The sequence below is a fragment of the Mauremys reevesii genome, linkage group 2 (genome assembly GCF_016161935.1).
Source record: "Mauremys reevesii isolate NIE-2019 linkage group 2, ASM1616193v1, whole genome shotgun sequence".
Lineage (NCBI taxonomy): Eukaryota > Metazoa > Chordata > Testudines > Geoemydidae > Mauremys > Mauremys reevesii.
The window spans coordinates 281106959-281119555 of NC_052624.1; the positions used below are offsets into that span (position 1 = coordinate 281106959).

The 12597-nt window shown below is 46.2% G+C and overlaps 1 protein-coding gene and 1 long non-coding RNA gene across 3 annotated transcripts in view; one reads left to right on the forward strand and one right to left on the reverse strand.

Annotated features, from left to right (window-relative positions):
• ADGRB1 (adhesion G protein-coupled receptor B1) overlaps positions 1-12597 on the forward strand; it is a 349272-nt gene that overhangs the window by 81316 nt on the left and 255359 nt on the right. The window lies entirely within an intron of this gene.
• Positions 4780-6518, reverse strand: LOC120398136. 2 transcript variants are annotated; one of them, XR_005594199.1, is made up of 2 exons: positions 6394-6518; positions 4780-5286 (listed from the first exon to the last, which is right to left on the reverse strand). It is a non-coding gene; the product is annotated as an uncharacterized LOC120398136 (long non-coding RNA). The 2 variants fall into 2 exon arrangements; XR_005594200.1 differs by lacking the exon at positions 6394-6518 and adding an exon at positions 6173-6381.

Consider the following 12597-nt stretch of genomic DNA (forward strand, 5'->3'; position numbering starts at 1 on the left):
CTCAGTTCCTGACCAAGCTATCAGCAAGGAGATGGTTCAAAACTGAGACATGATACTAGAAATGGGTCTGACCCACACTTTGGAGAACTTCTGATCTGCATCTGAATTTCACAGCTGTCTCTTTAAAACACCAGATTCAAACAGCCTCCCAGATCATGGGAAAGTTTGGATCTAAATTTGAAATTTGTGGCTCATGCTTGGCTCTATATAATATCCAGCTCAGGAGTGGCCCCAGGCTAACTCTTGTGGTAGAGAAAGAGGCAGGACTTGGTTATAATGAATTTAAAGGAGGTTTTCCAACGAGGCTGCTGGACACAGATGAACCTTATAGTGCCCAGTATTCTCACACAGGGTATCTTTTTAGTCCTGGCTTGGCTCTAGCTATTGTAGAAGGATTACACTAGAAGTGCTTCAGTGTTGATTCTGTGGGAGCTTTTGTATCTCAGATGAGTTTTGAATCAATATGCTCAATATTGGAGCTGAGCAAATAAATCCTAACAAGGCAGTCACTTGTCTCTTTTCCTGTTTATGAGCAGCTTGTGAAATTTGTTATTCAAGAATTTCCACAAATTTCTTTGTGAGATGTTATTTCTCTACACAAAGAATTTGCAAAGAATTCCATGTGACTGGGTTTGTGTAGCGCTGGTTAGTTCCATAAATCACGCCGTTCCCTTATAGGATGATTTATGCATTCAACCAACACATCATGACCTTTTCTTTATTTTATTATTACAATTGAAGGTGAAATTCAAAATTAGCTTTTTGGCAAATACTGGAGCATTAAAGCTTTATATTGGCTTTTTGTGAGGATCTCTGGTAAAGTTTGAGCACTTGAATGTTCCTGGAAAACAAATATGAACGGGTCTCCGATGTGGAATGAATCAAAGTTCTTTTTGGATGTCAAATATTTGTGGATTTTTTTGGGTCCCTATTCATATCTGCACAATATTAAAGATAAAGAACTAGCAATTTCATTGACTGAATGCCACCGATGTGAAACTGATTAGCACTCGCAAAATATCCTGCGTCTGCATGCAATGGCCTGCCTGAGTCCCTGGGTCAATTTTGGTTGCTGCAAAAGCTGGGTGAGGAAAATATAGGGGTTCCACCTCAGACATTGAACCAATAATTTCTGCCAGTATTTTTCAGGCTGAACCTTTGACTCCGGCTCCTTAATTATTGGTGGTGGTTCTTGTTTTGCATTAGTAACCTTTTTCCTTTCCCAAACTCATGTTTCCTTCATGGTTTCTCACTGCAGAGCCTTCAAAGCCAAGGGGTTTGGAGCCATATAAATGTAGCTGAATGATCTGGGGCAAGTAGGAAATGCTCGTTAGTGGTCTCAGGGATTCTTCCATGGCTTTCTAGATGTCACCCCCAAAGAGAGCAGACAGACCTGTCCTCCAGCTCTCGTTTGGACTTGGGACATTTCAACAGCAAGTGGGGACGTGCGGTGTCCCTGAGCCCAAGGTATTAGGTAGCCTCCAGAATTCCCTCCAATATGAGCTGGTGCGGTTCAGAAGATGGACTAGATGTTTTCAAAGGGGCCAGATCCTCAGCTGGTGAGCCCAGTTTTCACCCGCTGAGAGTATATGTCACCATCAGTCAGGGTTAGATGTTACCCTCTCCCCATTTCATAATCTCTAACAGGAATAGTTATGAAAGGCTCCAGGTGCATTCTCTTTGTGGATTACCTCTGTCTAGAAGCATCTGAAGGATGGCTTTGTGGCAGAAGAATAGGACTAAGAACCATGAGGTTGGCCACCAATTCCCTTGGAGACCTTCAGCAAGTAACTTAAACTCCTCAGTCACAGCTTTGCTTTCCCCATCTATGAAGCTGACACAGTGACACTTACCTCTTAAGGTCATGAGAGGCTTAATTCATAATGTGTTTGTGATTTGAGACCTCAGACAGAAGGGAGTAGTGAGGAGCAAAATTTGACTCTGACCATGGTACCTATCCTGCTTGTCACTCACCATGGTACCTAGCATAAACACTAGGGTGACAAGTTGAGCGTGGTTGTCATTTGACCATATTCTCTGCTCCGCTCCATAGGTCTTCTGCAGCAGGCAGTATCTCTGGGGGCAGGAAACTCATCTGTATGGATGTTGCTGCGTTTATTGAGTGCAAACATCAAGGTGACTGAGAGGCTGTTTAGGACGAGGGGATAACTAGGAGTAATAGGATGCAAAGTAAACACTGGGTAAAACCTGTGGACAGTGAGATCTGTTGGGATAGGATAGCTCCCTGCAGGAAGAGGTGAGAAACCAGCACTTGAGACCTTAAAACTAGACTGGCCAGGTTGAGAATGTTCGTCAGAGAACAAGGCAGCACTGAAATGTGCAGAGGACAGACTAAAAGGCATCTAATGGGTCTTTTCCATCCCTATGTTTGCAACCTCATATGTCATGATTTGGGGCTGACAGCTGAACTGATCATGCTTAGAGGCAGGATCCTATGTGAGTTGAGAGCTAATGCCACCTTCTTGCAGAGCACTTCCACTGAAGTCACTGAGGGTTCAGGGTGCTCAGGACTGGGCACTAAATTTTACCTGCCTTTCGTATTCAGGAAGGGATCAAACTGAAGGTGCGTTCCCCCTCATCCATCTCCCAGCTGCAATAACTGTTGGGCAAATGGGCTACTATGACATTTCCAAATGCAGGATTAATTTTACTGGATCAAAGAGACTGCTTTGGAGAGGCCACACTGGGCTATGGGAAAAAAAAAAAAAAACTCTGGCAGGTTCCAGAGATGGCATTAGCTATGAAGATAGTTCTGCTTGTTGCTGCCCATGGAGCTTATCCTGGTGATCAGCGGCATTTTGACGTGCGTTGGCAGCTGCAGCTTGCCTGTCATTTCCCATTTTGTAGCTGTGGGTACCTCGAGAGCTATTCAGGATTATACTGTTGCTGATGGACTGCACTGATCGGAGAGAACACTAGTGAGAATTAGTTAGGAGGGGAAGGATTACACTAGCTCACAGTGAAGAAAAATCAAATGTTACCCTCCCAGAATGACATGAGCAATGTGGGACAAAGGTTACCAGGTGGCGTGGCTGTGGAGGTTATGCCTGAAATACAGTGTTTATGGGCATGCTGTGTAGGTGGAGACTGTATTAGTGGGTGGAAAAGGTATTTGCACCTGAGGAATGGGGAAATTCCATGAACAAACTGCAATTTATGAGACAGACTCACAAATAGAGTGTAGGGGAGGGGGAACAGCAATAGGAAATAAACATACACTTTGGGAGATTTTCAAAGACACAAAAGGCAGTCAGGTACCCGGCTCTCAAGTGAAATGCCAGGGCAGTTGGGTGCCTGACTCCGGTAAGTCTCCTTTGAAAATCCCAGATGTCAACTGGATTCACTGTAAACAGTAGGGCAAGTGTGAAACTTTCAGAACGACTCCAGCGTGACAGGGTAATAAAATAAGGTTAAGTGGGTGCTTAAGTGTTTTGCTGAATTGGGCACTTAATTAGTACATAGCTAATTCTGTCCCAAGTTTATCTGCACCAGGAAAGAAGAATGGAAATCAAAGAACATTTAAAATACCTGGAAGGGCAAAATGATTGGTAGCAGTAGCAATACCTACCATCTGCATAGTCTACCTCCAGTGTGTACATGGTGCTTACTCGGAGCTTCTGATTTCTAAAACCTGTTTAGCTGCTGTATGATCCTGAAATCCAGCATTTGTGCCTTCATCAGATGCTTTCAAAATACATGGGTTATAAAGCCAGAAGGGACCATTGTGATCATCTAGCCTCAGCTGCTGCCTAACACAAGCCATACAATTTCACCCAATGAGTCCTGCATCGAGCCCAATAACTTGTGGCTGAACCAGAGCATATCTTTTAGAAAGACACTGAATCTTGATTTCAAAACGCCCATGTGAAGGAGAATTTATGACATGCCTTGGTAATCTGTTCCAATGATTAATTATTCCCAATGCTAAGAAATTATGGCTTATTTCCATTTTGAGGTTGTCTACCTTCAACTTCCAGCTGTGGGGCCTTTTTATACCTTTGTCTGCTAGATCCAAGAGCCATCTAGTATCTGATCTCTTCTATCCATTTAGGCATTGTAGGTCTTGACCAAGTTGCCACTTAACTTTCTGTTGGATAAGGTCAATAGACTTTGCTTCTAAAGTCTCTTATTGTAGATCATGTTTTTCAGGCCTTGAGTCATTCTTGTATCTCTTCTCTTAAAGCGTAGGCAGTAAAAGTGGACACCAAATAAAATCCTCTTTATTATTCTCTATTCATCTGGCAGAACTCTGAGCTAACCTCTTGCCTTCTGTCGCAAGATAGAGGAGAAAGAGCAGCAAAAAAAAAAAAAGTATCTACTCCCAAAAAATATTTCCTTTTTTAATCCTTGCTGCTTGCAAACTCTCATTCCTCATGCACACAAAACTGCTACGGATGTGTCTGGGTCCCTCCCATTAGAGTGAGAAGCTGTGATACTTTTCAGGGTTATCTAATTTGTGCTGGGTTAATCACTACCACCCTCTCGCAGCGGGAGGGTGCCCTGTCTGTGCCCACCAAGGGAAACTCTCCCCAGCTGCTGGTTGATTGGCAATGTACTGGGCTCCATGAGCCCTGCTCTGTCCCAGTGCAAGCTAGCAATTTACACACCCCACTTTGTTACACGCAAGTGCCCAGTCCCCTATCTTCTGGACATCTACAGCGTTCACTGATCCGCTGCCTCTGTGGAGACAGTGCTCCCCAGTTCACCAGTTTCATCTCAGTTCAATGCTGTCCTTAGCACAAGGCAGTCAGCCATATGTATAGCAAAACCAAATTAATGTTTATTTAATAGAGCTTGAGATGAAAATTTAAAATAAAAGCAAGTAAAAGGATTTGGTAACAGGTTAAAAAAATATACAACACAGTCTATAGTCTTTACTTATTAACAAGTTACTTTCCTGTCTAATAAGGTATTTCTTACCCAAATGGTTAGTCCTTCCAGTGCTTGTCCAGCCCATAAAGCTGGGGTCCACTGTTCATGAGACCTCCCCTTCTGACTGGCAGTTCTAACCTATAATGGATAAGCACTTGGGCCAATTCTTCTTGTATACAGTCCCAGGGTATTGTTTCGTAGCCCAGGCCCCCCTCCTTTTCTCGGAACACTTCTTGGGTTCTTTGTCTTTGTAAACCTCCAGCCTGCTTAGACTCCAGATGGTCAACATAGGCTGTGTCCATGGGTGTCCTTTGTTCTCATGTTGATTGGGTCAGCGCTCGGACTCCCTCTCCTTCAGTGGTAGGTTTCATTCCACGTAGGGTTGTAGATATCCTGCAGGTTGCATAAATGTAAAATTGTTTCCCAGACAAACATCTATTAGTCAGTTGTCAACAGTTATTCAGTTGGCTAGCCACTCCCTCCAACAGTTACTCAGTTCTTAGCCCCTCCCTCCAACGGTTATTTAGTTGTTAACTCCTCCTCCAATGGTTATTCAGTTGCTAGCCCCTCCTTCCAATGGTTATTCAGTTCTTAGCCCCTCCCTCCAATGGTTATTCAGTTGCTAGCCCCTCCTTCCAATGGTTATTCAGTTCTTAGCCCCTCCCTCCAATGGTTATTTAGTTGTTAACTCCTCCCTCCAATGGTTATTCAGTTGTTAACTCCTCCCTCCAACGGTTATTCAGTTGGCTAGCCACTCCCTCCAACATAGTGTCAAGTATCAGACGGGTAGCCGTGTTAGTCTGGATCTGTAAAAGCAGCAAAGAGTCCTGTGGCACCTTATAGACTAACAGACATTTTGGAGCATGAGCTTTCGTGGGTGAATACCCACTTCGTCAGATGCATCCGACGAAGTGGGTATTCACCCACGAAACCTCATGCTCCAAAACATCTGTTAGTCTATAAGGTGCCACAGGACTCTTTGCTACTCCCTCCAACAGTTACTCAGTTCTTAGCCCCTCCCTCCAATGGTTATTTAGTTGCTAGCCCCTCTGTTCCATGGTTATTCAGTTGTTAGCCCCTCCCGCCAATTGTTATTCAGTTGTTAGCTCTTCCCTCCAATGGTTAGTGAGTTGTCAATGGCTAGTCAGTTACTAAACCCTTCCTCCAATGGTTATTCAGTTGCTAGCCCCTCCTTCCCATGGTTATTCAGGTTTAGCCCCTCCCTCCAACAGTTATTTAGTTGCTAGCCCCTCCCTCCAGCAGTTATTCACTTACTAACCTCTCCCTCCAGTGGTTAGTCAGTTACTAACCCCACCTTTGCTGCACATGGGATTGAAATGCAATGCTGTTGCCATAAGGCTTTCATGCAGAGGCTGGAGCTTAGCCCCTCCTTCAACCTAAGCTCTACTCCTCTGAGTACAACATCAGAGATGACCTCAGCATTCCACTTCCACCCCCTGTGGTATGAAGAAGTCATGGCCTCATGAAATTGTGATCCACCTTCATGCCACAGTTTGCTGAAACTTCTACTTCGCTGTGCAGCAGAAATGACGCTTTTGGTGTCCCCACTGTTCATCTCTGAGAGCCTGTGATGGGGTGCCTGCCCCACACTGGGCTCTGAGGGGTTAACAGAGTCCTAAGGAGGCTGTGTAGGAAGCAACCAATCACAGACAGGCTTATAGGAGCAGCCAATCAGGGCCAGGCAGGCCCATATAAGAAGAGCTGCAGTACAAAGCAGTTGCAGTCACTCCCTGGAGCTTGAGGAGTGAGGTAGACTGGCTGCCTTGCAGGTGGAGGGCAGCAAGCACCCTGGGCAGAGCAGTGCAGGCTGAGGCCCTGAGGCTAGGGCAAAGAGGGTGCTGGGGCCGTGGGGAAGTGGCCCAGGGAGATCCACAGAGGAGTCGGAGGGGATGCAGTAAGTGGCTGCCATCGATAGGGTCTCTGTCTTGCGTGTTCAGCATTTGAAAGCAAAGGGCCTGGATGGAGGATGCTGTGCAAACTCGGCTCCTACCGACCGCTGTGTGTGTTGAGGGTGCGTTGTGTCTTGCAGGGTCAGTTTAAAACAGCTCTGCAGGAGAGCCTAAAAAGGCATAGTGGATGGTCTAGTGGTTAATGCACTGGGCTAGGACTTGGGAGATCTGGTTTCAGTTCTGGCCTTTCCACAGACTCTGTGTGACCTTGAGCAAGTCATTTAATCTCTCTAGGTCTAAATTCCCCATCTGTAAAACAGAGATCCAAACAGTCCCTTTATCTGCCTTGACTATTTAGTTTGTAGGAGCTTCAGGGCAGGCACTAATGACATGGTGCCTAGCACAGGATGGCCCTGTTTTCAGGTGCTACCTAATAATAATAGAGTCAAGGGATTTTGTTTTCCATCACTGGCATAAATCCAACCCAGGGTCAGCGCTGACCAAAACCTAATGCCACCTGATGTCTGTGTGGTGAGGTGAATTGGGCTCCGTGCAGTACCTAGTGAACAGAGTTCCTGTTTGCCCACAAAGACCCATCTCTGCTGGCGTGCATTGCTGGCATTTCCAGAGGGCAGGCCCTGGAAGTGAAAATAGAGGGTGCTCACAACCTGCAGGGCTGGATTAATCTTTTGTGGGCCCCGACATCCGGAGTGTGGCCCCGCCCCCTGCTCTGCCCCGAGGCCCCGCCCCTGCTTAGCCTCTTCCCCGAGGCTCTGCTCGCACTCCACCCTGAGGCCCTGCCCCCGCTCGGCGTCTTCCTCCCAAGGCCCCGCCCACCACTCGCACGAGGGTGTGGCGGCAGAGAGGAACACCCACCAGCAAAACCAAAAGTCAGCACCTGTGGACTGTCGTGCTGGCCTGACAGCCCGATCAGTGGAATACTCAGGTCCTGCAAACCCTTACGCAGACGCTTCACTTTAAGAACGTGAGTAGTCCAGTTGACTTGGTTTGCAGGATCAGATCCAAAAGGCAGAACATGGACGATGGCAGTGATACGTCCCACTAACAAGTCTCAACTGTGAGCGTCTCTACCAGTGGCTGCTTCAGCCCCGGAGCACTCACCGAGTCGGTGCCTATGCGACAGTCACTCGAACATTTTAAGATATAGGGGAGGAAAGATAGAAAAAAGACAGGCTCTGTTCCAAACTCAGCTCAACAGCTTGTGGACATGATCACAATGCAGAAAGATCAGCAATTAGCTTCAGGAAGTGCCACTGTTATACCAAAGAGACTAAAGGTGGAGTTTACATCCAGTTGTTCGGGGAATTTTACAGGCAACTATTCCCATTATTGCTATGAGGGGACTTTTATGTGTCATTTAATGAGCAGAGCCATCGTGAAAACTCAGCCTTTTGGTTATGCATCATTTTTTTTAGTTCATCATTATTTAACATCCTCTCATATTCAGGCTGTATTGCAAATGCCCCAAAGTGTTTTGCATGAGAATACGCTGGAATTTAGATGCAAAGAGATGCCAAATGCTGGATTCAAAATCCTCACATATTCGGGATGTAGATATACACACCTAACCCCCGGCACATCCAAATGAAGATATTACTCCAGTAGAAAAAAATATGCACATATCCATTCACAGCCCTTTTTACTGTTCACCCGGTGTACGGAGACCATAGGCCGAGTGGAAAATGGAATCGGAAATGCCTTCTCAGCACTAGAGATTTGTACTTCTAGGGCCACTGAGACACACTGGCAGGGGCAGTGTCCGAGAAGTTTCCCCTTTTATGATGACTATGTATTTGTATTACAGCAGTGTCCAGAGGCACCAAAAAAGATCATGGCCCTGTTGTGCTAGGGGCTGTACAGACCCATAGTAAGAAACAGTCTCAATTGCCCTAAAGAGCTTTCAATCTAAATAGACAAGACAAACAAGGGGTGGGAGAAAGGTAGGTGTTACTATCCCCGTTCAATGGGTGGGAAATCGAGGAACAGAGAGATGGAGTGACTTGCCCCATGTCACATAGGGAGCTTGTAGCAGCACCAGGAACTAATCCAAGCTCTCCTGAGTCCCAGCCCAGTGCCTTAACAGTGAGATTCCTTCATCCCTTTCTGTTCCCCATGTTGTACCTGCTGTGTGGATCAGTCCGGGACTTTGTTCTTCAGGAATCTCAGTCTTGACCCTGCATCTTCATCCCTGTTTGATTTTTTTAATCACCCATAATCAGTGAAATTCTAGGTTCTGGGGCTCCCACATCTAAAGGATGGGTGGGCCTTTCATTGCTTTGCTGGACTCCACCCATTGTCCCAGGATTTAAACATGTGCTTTGGATGAACCCATGCAGAATACATTTTGAAAAATATCAGCCAAACCCCAGCTGATAGAAATTGCTGTAGCACCATTGAAGCCAGCAAAGATAAGGCAATTGACACTGGCTGAGGATCTGGCCCTAGATGAGTTATTCACTGAGTGTTTTTTCCCTCCATGTGGTCACCCTGTCGGTGTCACTCAGATCAGAAAGTTCTGTGTATGTGCATGGCATATCTTGGCCTTGCATTTGCCAAAGACTTTGGGCCCCACACTACAAGAAGGATGTGGAAAAATTGGAAAGAGTCCAGCGGAGGGCAACAAAAATGATTAAGGGGCTGGAGCACATGACTTATGAGGAGAGGCTGAGGGAACTGGGATTGTTTAGTCTGCAGAAGAGAAGAATGAGGGGGGATTTGATAGCTGCTTTCAACCACCTGAAAGGGGGTTCCCAAGAGGATGGATCTAGGCTGTTCTCAGTGGTAGCAGATGACAGAACAAGGAGCAATGGTCTCAAGTTGCAGTGGGGGAGGTCTAGGTTGGATATTAGGAAAAACTATTTTACTCAGAGTGGTGAAGCACTGGAATGGGTTACCTAGGGAGGTGGTGGAATCTCCTTCCTTAGAGGTTTTTAAGGCCAGGCTTGACAAAGCCCTGGCTGGGATGATTTAGTTGGGAATTGATCCTGCTTTGAGCAGGGGGTTGGACTAGGTGACCTCCTGAGGTCCCTTCCAAGCCTGATATTCTATTCTATGATTCAAAGTGAGCTACACAAGATCGTGCAACCTATTTAAATATCCTGCTCGTCAGCCTTTCTGGATGTGATGGCATTATAATGCAGTCTAATAGGATGGGATGTCCTTTAACACAATGTCATAATCACATATATGTTGTGTTTGAATTTTTGCTCCAGTTTCAGCAGTGCAATAACACTATATTACAGAACAGCTCATTACACCAAATGTTCACTTTGGACCCTGAGCGCCGTATACAGTCAAATGAACAATTACGGACCTGTGATACCCAAATGGCTAGAACGTAATAATAAAGGGCTGAGCCTGGCTCAGTCCGCATAGCTGGGAGCTGTGAAATGTGCAGCCTCACTCCTTATAACGAACTACGCGGTGTCAGCTGGTCAGCTCCCCTTCATGCCCCAGTCACGATGTTTATGCGCGATACATGCAGCGTTGGCTACAAATGAACACCAGCGCTGGTCAGAAGAGAAGTGGCTGGCTTTTGCCGCAGCTGATTCCAAATGCTAGAATGCAATGACAGCTTGTGCATGTTGGATGGGGGTGGGGGGATGTGTAGAAAAGGGGGCGTTGGGGGGGAGGATATGGGAATGATGCTGTTATTGGCAGGTCCTCTTCACTCTGTAGCCATGGGTAATGCCCTGGCACATGTTTCTGGCTGGAAAGTGATGCCCTGGCAGCTTCTAACGTGTAAACAGGAGAGTCCTGGTGTTGTTTTTTCTTATGACAGCAAACTGGTGTTTCCCTGGGCTCTTGTGTTTTTTCTACATTTTTTTGGAATCGCTCTCTCTCCAAGCTGCCCGAGTTATTGGTATGCAGCTAAGTTCTGCAAATTGTGCTCAGTGGGAGCATTCGAAGCACCAGAGAGTTCACATGGTTTTCGTTATTTAATGGAGGGAGTTGCTCATAGCCCCCTTAGTCTAATAGCATAGGTTCTTCTAAAGGGCACTCATATGAAGTATTGTCATCTGCCTCCAGGTTCCTGATCAGGTCTTTGGAACTAGCAGCAAAGAGGCTACTCCTAGCGAATCTGTTCCAGGTTTGACACTGAGCCCAGGGCTGTATGGGGCAGGACTTGGGGGGTTCAGGTGAAGGTCAGCCCTGTGCAGAGGGCCAATTCGAGGTCAATGCATCACTTAAGTCCCCCTTGTAAGCCCTGGGGGAAAAAAACACGGCTTAAGTGGGACTTAAATGGTGCATAGGTCGGGAGCGTATCCGCCCGTGTCTCCCGTGCAATGCAGGCATGATCAAGAAAGCTGGTAGTCTGTGCCCTGGTGGCCTGGGATGCAGCACCCAGCTCTGTGGACCGTCAGCCCACCACTAACCTTCCAGCGAAATCAGCCACAGCCCGAGGAAAACGACAGGCAACCGTGGGTCCTGTGCTGCGCTACACAAACCCTCCTGCCCAGCCACAGTGTCGCTCGTTTACCACTCGGCCAGGGCTCCCAGGAGGGGAGGAATAGTCACAAAGGGGCAGATGCCCGATGGGGCTTGAAGCCATCTCTGAGGGAAATAACTTTGGGCACTGGGCTAGCTTTGAAAGCTTTGGAGGTGCGGTTCAGCGATGAACCCCTCTCAGATTGGAAGCGTATGGAAACCTCCTGGTCTCGTAATGTATTATTCTTGTGTATTGGTTATTATTATAACAGCTCCTAGGAGCCCCATCCTGGGCCAGGCCCCCATGGTGCTCGGCGCCATACAAACACAGAACAAGAAGATGGGGCCTGCCCCAATGAGCTCACAACCTAAGTAATCAGGCTGATAATGGCATAACAAAAGGCTCTTTTTCTTCTGAACATTCCTTGCTCCAGTGGATCCAAAATACCTAGAAAGCTGCCTCTGTTTTGTTTGCTTTTGTTTTCCCATTCTGGTCCTAGCGGAGAGCCAAGAAAATTAAACCACAGCCCCCAACTTTTTCCCCTCTCCAAAAAAGGTTACTCAGACGTTTCCAAACCCCAGCCTGGGGTCTGAAGTGCTGGCTTGAGCTGAGTTTAGGGCAAAGGATTGAAGTTTGATTATCCAAATTGTGTGTTGATTGTTCTTATTAATTGATTGTACAGTCCCCGTGTTTCCTACATTGCCTGCTAAACCCAGAGTTGTGAGATCAACCGTTGAGGGACCATCTGGGGCAAAAATCTGTCTGGGGATTGGTCTGGCTTTGAGCAGGGGGTTGGACTAGATGGCTTCCTGAGGTCCCTTCTAATCCTGATATTCTATATTTTTGAGAGTTCAAAATGTTTTCCTGTCTCAAATCAGGGTGAAAAGTCAAAATTTTGAAAATATTCCCCAACCATAAGAACATTTCCCCCTGCCGCCATTTTGGGTCAGTCGAAACACATGTTTTGATTTTGCCTTTTTTTTTTCTTTTTTAACTTTCTTTTCAGTCTAATTAGCTCAAATTTTGAAGTGAAAAGTTGTTTTAAACCAAAACACCAGAATGTTTTGTTTAAAGAATGTTGAAATGAGGCATTTCGACAGTTTTTAAACTTTTTTCCTCAACTTTCTTTGGAGTCGGGAATGTCATTTGAACCTGACCGCGTTTTGCAAACCATTTTGATTTTGAGAACTCGGCTTTTTGAGGAAATAACAATTTGTGAAAACTTTCCCGATCAGCTGTAATGAATATTAATGGTTTGCATTACAGTAGCACCAAGGGGATCTGGACAGAGTTGTGCCTGGTGCTGTACAAACGTATAACAAAGAGACAGTCCCTGCCCCAAAG